Raw genomic sequence first — 10,444 nt, forward strand, 5'->3', positions numbered from 1 at the left:
TCTAATATGTATGAAATAGATGAATAAGAACCTGCTGTATAAAAAATAAATAAAATTTAAAAAAAGAAAAAGGAGGAATCAGTTCCTTCAAAAATGCTTCCAAGAAATAGAACACTTTTTAACTTATTCTATGAGGCCAATATTACCCTAATACCAAAATCACACAAAGACATCACAGGAGAAGGAAACTATAGATCAACATTAATATAAGTGCAAAAATTCTCTACAAAATAATCTGGCACTATATAAAAATCATACACCATGATGAAGTGCGATTTATTTCATGAATGCAAGCTTAGCTCAAGACACACACACACACAAAAATCAATATACAATATTGATAAAATGAAGGATAGAACTACATGATCATCTCAAATGCAAAAAAAGCACTTGAAAACTCTGACAGTCATCATAATAAAAACACTCAACAAACAGGGATAAGGACATCCCTGGTGGCTCAGTGGTTAAGAATCCTCCTGCCAATGCAGGGGACATGGGTTCGAGCCCTGGTCTGGGAAGATCCCACATGCCGCAGAGCAACTAAGCCTGTGCGCCACAACAGAGCCTGCTGCACTCTAGAGCCCGCGAGCCACAACTACTGAAGCCCATGCACTTAGAGCCTGTGCTCCAAAACAAGGGAAGCCACCACAATGAGAAGCCCGTGTACCACAACGAAGAGTAGCCCCCTGCTCGCTGCAAATACAGAAAGCCCACGTGCAGCAACGAAGACCCAAAGCAGCCAAAAAATAAAATTTAAAAATAAAAAAAACAGAGATAGAAGGGATATCTTTAACTTGATAAAGGGCATCGATGAACAACCCATAGCTAACATCATACTTAATAGCGTGAAAGCTTTCACCCAAAAATCAGGAACAAGAAAAAGATGTTTGCTCTTGCCACTTCTATCCAACGTTTTATTGAAGGTTCCAGCCAGGACAATTACACAAGGAAAATGGAATATTACTCAGCCAGGAAAAACAATGAGATCTTGCCATTTGTGACAATATGGATAAACCTCAAGGGCATTTGCTAAGTGAGATGAGTCAGAGAAAGACGAACACCGTATGATCTCACTTACATGTGAAATTCAAAATAAAACAAACCCACCAGGCCCACAGATACAGAAAATAGATGGGTGGTTGCCAGAGATGGGGGTGGGAGGTGTGGGTGAAATGGACAAAGGGGATCAAGAGGTATGAACTTTCAGGTATAAAATAAATGAGTCATGGGGATGTGATGTACAGCAATGGCAACTTAGAGTTAGTGCTGTGTTGTACATCTGCAAGTTGCCAAGAGTAGATAAGGTTGCAGGATACAAGATCAATATACAAAAATCAACTGTATTGCTAGCTATGTATACACTAGCACTAAACAATCTGAAAATTAAAGAAAGCAATTCCATCTACAAAAGAATCAAAAATAATAAAATTATTAGGAATAAATTAACCAAAGAAGTGCAAGACCTGTGCACTGGAAACTACAAAACACTGCTGAAAGAATTAAAGGCGACCTAAATAAATAGAAAGACATTCATAGGGATTGGGAGACTTACCATTGTTAAACTAGCAAAACTAAATTTGTCTACAGATACAGTGAAATCCCTATCAAAATTCCAAGTGCCTTTTTTTGCAGAAATGGATGAGCTAGTCCTAAAATTCGTGTGAAAATGCAAGGGATCCAGGATAGCCAGTTCAATCTTGAAAGTGAAGACAAAGTTGGAGGTCTCACACTTCCCAATTTCAAAACTTACTGCAGGGCTGCAGCAATCAAGACAGTGTGGTACTGGCATAAGGAAAGACATATGGATCAACGGAATAAAACAGAGTCCAGCAGTAAACCCTTACATCTATAATCAATTGATTTTCAACAAGGATGCCAAGGTCACTCAATGGGGATAGAATAGTCTTTCACAAATGATTCTGGGACAACTGGATATCTACATGCAAAAGTATTAAGTTGGACTCACCATAAACAAAACTCAAAATGGATTAAAAATGAAACTAAATCTTAGACCTACAAATATAAAACTTTCCAAAGAAATAAGTATAAATTCTCATGATCTTGGATTAGGCAATAATTTTTTTTAGGTATGACACTAAAAGCATAACCAAAGAAAAAAATAAGTTGGACTTCATCAAAAAAATTTTTTAAACTTTGTACTTCAAATAACACTACCAAGAAAGTGAAAAGACAACTCACAGACTAAAGGAAGTTTTTGAAAATTATAAATGTTATGAGGGTCTAGTGTCCAGAATATATAAAGAACTCTTACAACGCAACAGTAAAGAGACAACTTAAAAATAGGCAAAGGATCTGAATAGACATTTCTCCAAAGATATACAAATGGCCAGTAAGCACATGAAAAGATATTCAATATACCATTAATCATTAGGGAAATGCAAATCAAAACCTTAATGAGGGACTTCCCTGGTGGTCCAGCAGTTAAGGATTCCATGCTCCCAACGCAGGGGGCCCAAGTTCGATCCCTGGTCAGGGAACTAGATCCTGCATGCCACAACTAAAGATCCTGTATGCTGCAATGAAGACCCCACAAGCCGCAATAAAGATCCCACATGCTGCGACTACAGACCCAGCACAGCCAAATAAATAAATAAACATTAAAAAACCATAATGACATACCACTTCAATATACTAGGATGGCTATAATAGAAAACAATGTGAAATATCAAACATCGATGAAAATGTGGAAAAACTGGAAACCTATACTGCTAACAGGAATATAAATTGGTGCAGCCACTGTGGAAAAATAGCTTGATAGTTCCACAAAAAAAGTTAAACAGAGTTACTATATAATTCTGCAATTCCATTCCTAATTAATATAACCAAGAGAATTGAAAACAAATACTCAAATACTTGTACACAAATGTCCATAGCACCATTATTCATTATAGTCAAAAAGTAGAAACAACTGACATGTCCATTAATGGACGAATGGATAAACAAAACACGGTACAGCCAAACAATGGAAAGCTATTTAGCAATAAAAAGGAATGAAGTATCAATACATCCCACAATGTGGCTGAGCCTCAAAAACATCATGCTAAGCAGAAAAAGCAGACACAAAAGGCCACATGTTGCATGATTCCATTTAGATGAGATGTCCAGAATAGACAAGTCCATAGAAACAGAAAGGAGATTGGTAGCTGCCAGGGACTTAGCAGGCGGCAAGAGCAAGAGGGGTGACTGCCAGCAAGCGCAGGGTTTTAACTGGGGAGTGAAAACGTTCTGAAATTAGTGATTTTTGCACAACCTTATGAATATACTAAAAACCATTGAATATCACACTTTAAAATAGTTAATTTTATGGGATTTGGACTCTCCATTTTTTTATTTATTTATTTTTGCAGTACACAGGCCTCTCACCATTGTGGCCTCTCCCGTTGCGGAGCACAGGCTCCGGAAGTGCAGGGTCCACGGCATGTGGGATCTTCCCGGACCGGGGCACGAACCCGTGTCCCCTGCATCGGCAGGCGGACTCTAAACCACTGCACCACCAGGGAAGCCCTCTCCATTTTTTAATATGTACACATCTTCTCAACATAGGGAAAAAGTGGGAAAATATTTAATTGATCCAAAATAAGGAATGAAAATGGACAAATAAACATAGCGGATGTGGCTTTTAGCTCAAAGTATTAATGTTAAGTGAAGGGGGACTAAATGCTTGGGTGAAGCAGTCTAGATATACGTACGTGTTCTTCACAAACATCTACAACTGAAGAGTTCAAGGTAGAGGTAGAAAATATATACTGTGTAAATACAAAAACCCCAAAACAAGTGGTGTAGCCGCATTAACACCAAAATATGTTAAAAAAGCATGTTAGAAAAAAAGCTTTACTGCGGAATGACAGCTGAGTTCTACAAAAGACAAAACAAAATGTGTGTACCTACTCACCTATCCTCAATATATAAAGCAAAAACTGACGTTGCTACTCCAGAAAACAGACAAGTGCAAAACCATCAAGGGAGATGTTGGCCCATCTCCACAACCGATAGCATCTGACCTTCTTGCGTCTTCAACGGAGGTGGGATATCCAGTCATGTAACTGGTTTTGTGTTTGTTTTTTTCGAGTTTCCAAGTGTGAGTACGGAGACTTCTAAATTTCCTCCCACTGATCACACCTCTGGGGACTCGCACCCTCCTCTTCAGTGGGGACTGGACCCAGCGACTTTTTAAGACAAGTGGAAAACGGCAGAAGTGACGGGTTGTCGTTCCTGAGATCAGACTGTGAGATACCGTGACTTGCTCTTTCTGCGTCTCCCTGCTCACTCTGGGGAAGCCTGCTGCCGAGCTGTGGTGGCCCTGAAGAGCCACCCACGAACCAGGGAACTGAGGGTCGTTTACCACCGGAGCCAGTGAGAAGAAAGACCCTCTCTGTGTATTCTCTGCATTTAAACCTCACTTTGGGGAATTCCCAGGCGGTCCAGTAGTCAGGACTCAGTGCTTCCACTGCAGGGGGCACAGGTTTGATCCCTGGTTGGGGAATTAAGATCCCAGAAGCCATGCTGCACGGCCAAAAAAAAAAACCCCAAAAAACAAACAAGAAAGCAAAAAACAAAAAACACACATCACTTTATAAGGGACTGGATACATAGATGGTTTTATGCCTGTACAACGGACATCACTGCAACTCAATGTATTATCAGTGACAGTGATATAGTGTATATTCATATAATGAGTGTTTACTGCTTATAGTAGGAAGCATTCAGCCATCTCTAATTATATTAGAACCATAACCTATTCCATTTTTCAGGTGAGAAAACAGACTTAGGGAGGTTACGTGATTTCCCTAAGGTCACCCCCTAGTAAGGGTTGGAGCAGGTACTTGACAGCAACCAAATCACACCCAGGAGCGTAGCTCTGCCCCTCATTGTCCCCTGGGCTCCGCACACCCCAGGGTCCAGGTGCATGGAGCTGGGGAAGGAGGAGCCGGGAGCACCTGCACTTTCACATCCTCTGCACACAAGCAGCTGAGAACTAGACTTGATTTCACCCGGAAACAGATGTGAACGTGACATTGACTGCCTCTTGAATTTTAGAAGCGTCTGTACATGTGTTACACGTATGCCATTACAGGTGTCCTTGCTCTCAAGAGCTCATGAGCCAAAGTCTGTTTTTAGATCTTTTGTTACATAAACTTCTGCTACTCACCATCTTAAACTCAGGAACCAAGCTCATTTGGAATATGCACCCTCCCTCCTGACTCAAGCCTGGCATTTCACTCCCATTACCCAAACCAAGAACCAAGGAGATTTGGAGGGTGAGGGATAGTTACAAATGCACAAGGGAATTCTCCAGTGCTCAGGACTCCACGCTTTCACTACCAAGGGCTTTGGTTCAGTCCCTGGGCAGGGAACTAAGATCCCACATGCCACGCAGTGCAGCCAAAAAAAACCAAAACAAAGGCACAGAAAATACAAACCTTTCGTTTTGCTATCACTTACTTCTAGTAAGTGCCACTGAGCAACTTACTTCTCAAATAAATTAGCATAAGTGGTTTCAATTTTACAAGTGTTTATATAACTTGTTCTCATAAAATATGCCTGTTGGTAGAATGCCCCTTTTGTCCCCATCTTAAGAAACGTCACCCAGATTCCCAAAGGGTGCCTGCCTGAATACTTGGAAACACATGCCCTCAGAGATATGAGTACAAGCCTTGTTCCTACTCACGGCTCCAGTGGGTCCTTCCTTAGTACGGCCTCCAGTTTGCTGGGGTAGACGTCCTCATGTTGGGGCAGGAGCCACTGGTGTACCACGTGACCTTTTCAGCTTCCACTGTGAAGCAGACAGTTCACACCTCAGGCCCTCGGTCACCTGGAGCCCACCGCTGGGTGTTTGGGATGGGGGATCTTTCTAGCGTCTTGCTTGGGGGCTCAGCATTCTCCCTCTTTTGCTCTGGGGGTGAAGCACAGATGGTTGAGGGCTGCGCTGATGAGGCTCTGATCCTGACATGGGGACCTGTCTGCCTGCCTGATCCTTCGCCAAAGACCTGGGCCGGCTGCCTGGCAGCAACTGTTAATCAACAGAAAGATTGAGAGAACAGCTTAAATAGACTGGGGCAAACCCCCCATGGCAGCAGGTCAGCCCATCAAGGACCCTCCAAAGCACTCTCCTAGACCCACACAATTTGGGTAAAATGAAAAAAGTCCCTTGATTTACACTTTGCTGTAAATTTGTTAGGAGCAGTCTGTTAGTTGTGACAGTTACCACTTATTTCCTTTGTTACTAGAAAGCTTTATTACCCTGGAGTTTACAGCAGCCTGGAGTGAAAAGCTATCATACAAACACACTTTGGAGAGGAGAAATGACCTGTAATTCTCATTCAAAGTGTGCGGTTATCACAGCAACACCAGCCCTCAGCTGCCCAGGGACTCAGGTGTGCTTCGTTCCATAGGGTTTTCACTCCCATCCCCCATCTCTCAATTTCCAACTTTCCCAGGAGGGAGGAAAGACCATCCCATTACCTCTGAGGAGGACGGAAATGCTGGTCGTGGGCCCTGCAGATTTTAAAGTTCAAGTCACAGGCTCCGGCGACTGCGTGTGTAGTAGCTTGTAGGGGCGCGGGAGATGCGGGATTGTGCCTTTCCTACTATGTACGTCCGGCTAAGGCCTCTCCTTGGCTTGGACCTTCCTGGAACCCTGACACATAAAAGTGGTGTCGGCAATAACACTGAAGCTCCTGAATCAGCCTCTAGGTGTTGGTCTCTTATGACCAGGACACTTGGAAGAACCTACAACTCCTGTAAGGGAACAGGTTTGGGGAGAAAAGCGTGTACCCAAGTGACTGAAATTTAACTTGAACCACTTCATTGCAAACTACCTGTACCTGTGTTAGGAGGTTTAATTGCTTCAAGGGGTGATTGACGGGCAATAAACTGCACGTTTCAAGTGTAGGACTTGATGCGTTTTCACACCAGCTTCAGTTTGTTGGTTTTTTTTTTTTAGATTCCATATATCAATAAGATCATACAGTATTCGTCTTTCTCCAACATATTTCACTTAGCATGTACGCCGGGGACATCATCACCTTAATCAAGTGTGACCATCTCCATCACCGCAAACTTTCCTTGAGCCTCCTTGTAAACCACCCTCCTGCCCCTCCCCACCCTACCTCTCCGCCAGAAGCCACTGAGGCGCTTTCTGTCACAAATAAGCAGATTTGCGGGCTTCCCTGGTGGCGCAGTGGTTGAGAGTCCGCCTGCCGATGCAGGGAACACGGGTTCGTGCCCCGGTCCGGGAAGATCCCACATGCCGCGGAGCGGCTGGGCCCGTGAGCCATGGCCGCTGAGCCTGCGTGTCTGGAGCCTGTGCTCCGCAACGGGAGAGACCACAGCAGTGAGAGGCCCGCGTACCGCCAAAAAAAAAAAAAAAAAAAAAAAGATTTGCAACCATGTATCATACCAGTTCCGAGCCCAGCAGGCAAATACATACTTTCTTTTTGTAGGTTGGACCTTACATGGCATGTTTAAAATTCTCAATTCCCGGAGAGCGAGAAAAACAAGAGACAAACGCAGATGAAAGGCTAGTGCGGGGCCACCTCCCGGGAGTCTCCCCCAGAACAGCCCTACCTGCAGGCCAGCCCAACCAGCCTCTGCCCACGTGACGGCAACCCTCCCCTCCTTTCCCAGCAGGCTCCGGGGGGGGGGCGTGGGACTCCTGGCCGGGTCTGGCCCCCAAAAAACCAACCCCAGCAACAGGACGCCGGGAGCCGGCCGCTGCAACCTGCCTCTCGCTCCTGCATCGCTTAGCTGCTAAGCAGGACGTCCTTCCCTTCTCCCTCCTCTCCCGAAGCTTCAGTCTTGGCAGCTGTGCTCCTCCGCTTGCTACATCTTACCTCCATCCGCCCCTGTTACTGCACCAAGTCCGTCTGGCCCGAGGCGCAGCAAAGCCAAGACGCTAAGGCGCCGAATTCTGCAGCAAAGAGCGTTCACTCACCAAGCAGCCAAGTGAGGAGACGGCAGGACAAACCTCCAACGCGCCTCCCGAAACGCCAGCGGCTGGGCTATTTATGGGATGCGGAATAAAGAGCCCGGGCGGTAGAGGCGCGGGGAGCGTGGGGAGAGGATTGGAAAAAGCTGCGGAACCGAGGTTCTGCGCAGGCGTAACTAAGCTACAAGCCTCTGCACGATCAAGGGGTCATCGAGCGGACACTCGCGCATGCCCACTGGAGGGCCGGTGGTCCCATCCAGCCTTAACCAGCTGAGCTCAAACTAGACACAGGTGACTCCAAGATTCTGGAAAACAACTCAGGCCAACATCTTTCTTTTTAGGCTACGTGCTGCGTGGAGAACACGCCAAGCCTTAAAGCGACCTTGATTAGCGACGGCGGCAGGTGAAATGGGTTTGACTCATCACCCGCGGTTTCACCCCTTTTCCAGTGCCCGCGGCCCCTGGAGCTCCAGGTCAGTGTAAACAGATTCTTCTCCATCTCAATCGGTTTGCACAAGGATGTCGCTGGCTTGGCTCTGCCCCGAGGACATGACGCCTGTTCCCACCGGTGCCCCACGCTTGCAGGATGCAGGTGGGGCCGGGCACGGGTGCCGCCTGGCTCCCCCTGCTGTACCCAGGCCCATCCTCTCCAATGCAGGAAGGCTGTCCGGGCGCGTGGTGGCCGTGGAAATGGTCCAGCATATGGTTCGTGCCCGGGTTTGGGCTAATGATGAGGAAGATAGTGTTTTCCCACAAAATAAGAAATTACACCTGTGAAAGGCCTAGTTCGCTTCTGACACAAATAAGCATTAGAGCGTTACGGCTCATTTAGAAGATGTCTATAGCAGGTTTCCTGGTCCACACTGGAAAACCAAGGGGAAAGAAAAAGCATCAGAAAAGTAGGGTTTGACGGCTGTCACCTTCTTAGACAGACAACATTCTGCCTATGGAATGTGTATCTCTCTCAATAAACCTGCTTTCACTTAGAAAAGAAAGAAACAAAGTAGGGCTTAATAGGCATGTGCAGATTTTAAAAACGCCTTAGGAGACAGGTAAGGATTTCTTCAACGGGACACAAAAAAGACTAACCCAAAAGGGAAAGATCAATAAAAATTTCTTTTTTCCCCCAGTTTGATTGAGATGTGATTGAGACATAACATTGTATAAGCTTATGGTATACAATGTAATGATTTGATACATGCATATGCTATGAAATGATCACGTTGAGTTAACATCCGTCACCACAGGTACATTTTTTTTCTTGTGATGAGAATTTTAAAGATCTAGTCTCTTAGCAACTTTCAAATATGCAATACAGTATTGTTAACTATAGTCACCATGCTACACATTACATCCCCAGCAGTTATTTATTTTATACTGGAAACAGGCACCTTTTGAATCCCTTTACCCCTTTCTCCTCTGCACACACTACCCACCTCCCTCAGCTCTAGCAACCACCAATCTGTTCTTTGTAGCTATAAACTTGGCTTTGGTGTTTTGGTTTTTTTTAGATTCCACGTGTAAGAGAGATCATGCAGTATTTGTCTTTCTCTGACATATTTCACTTAGCATGCCCGCAGGGTCCATCCATGTTGATACAAATGGCAGGGTTTCCTTCTTTTTTATGACTGAATGATATTCCATTGTATGTTTGTTTGTTTATGACATCTTCTTTACCCATTATTTCACTGATGGACACTTAGGTTGTTTTCATGTCTTGGCTATTGTAAATAATGATGCAATGAACATGGGGGTGCAGATATCTTTTTCAGTTAGTGTTTTTATTTCCTTAAGATAAGTACTGAGAAGTCGAATTGCTAGATGATATGGTAGTTCTATTTAAATTTTTTGAGAAACCTCCACACTGTTCTCCATAGCGGCTGCACCAATTTACATTCCCACCAGCAGTGCAGGAGGGCTCCCTTTTCTCCACACCCTCTGCAGCACTTGTTATCTCTTTTCTTTTGATAATAGCCATTCTAACAGGTGTGAGGTGATAGTTCACTGTGGTTTTGATTTGCATTTCCTGACAATGAGTGATGTTGAGCACCCTTTCCCCTGTACCTGTTGGAACCTGTATGTTTTCTTTGAAAAAATAAATGTCTATTCAGATTCTCTGCCCATTTTTTAAATGAATTATTTGTTCATTGCTGTTGAGTTGTATGAGTTCCTTATATATATATTTTTTTATTATTTTTGGCTGCATTGAGTCATCATTGCTGTGCGTGGGCTTTCTCTAGTTGCGGCGAGCGGGGGCTACTCTTCGTTGCGGTGTGCGGGCTTCTCATTGCGGTAGCTTCTCTTGTTGCAGAGCATGGGCTCTAGGCGCACAGGCTTCAGTAGTTGTGGCACACAGGCTCAGTAGTTGTGGCTCTTGGGCTCTAGAGCGCAGGCTCAGTAGTTGTGGCGCACGGGCTTAGTTGCTCCGCAGCATGTGGGATCTTCCTGGACCAGGGCTCGAACCCGTGTCCCCTGCATGGGCAGGCAGATTCTTAA

This window comes from Mesoplodon densirostris, chromosome 10 (genome assembly GCF_025265405.1).
Source record: "Mesoplodon densirostris isolate mMesDen1 chromosome 10, mMesDen1 primary haplotype, whole genome shotgun sequence".
Taxonomy (NCBI): Eukaryota; Metazoa; Chordata; class Mammalia; order Artiodactyla; family Ziphiidae; genus Mesoplodon; species Mesoplodon densirostris.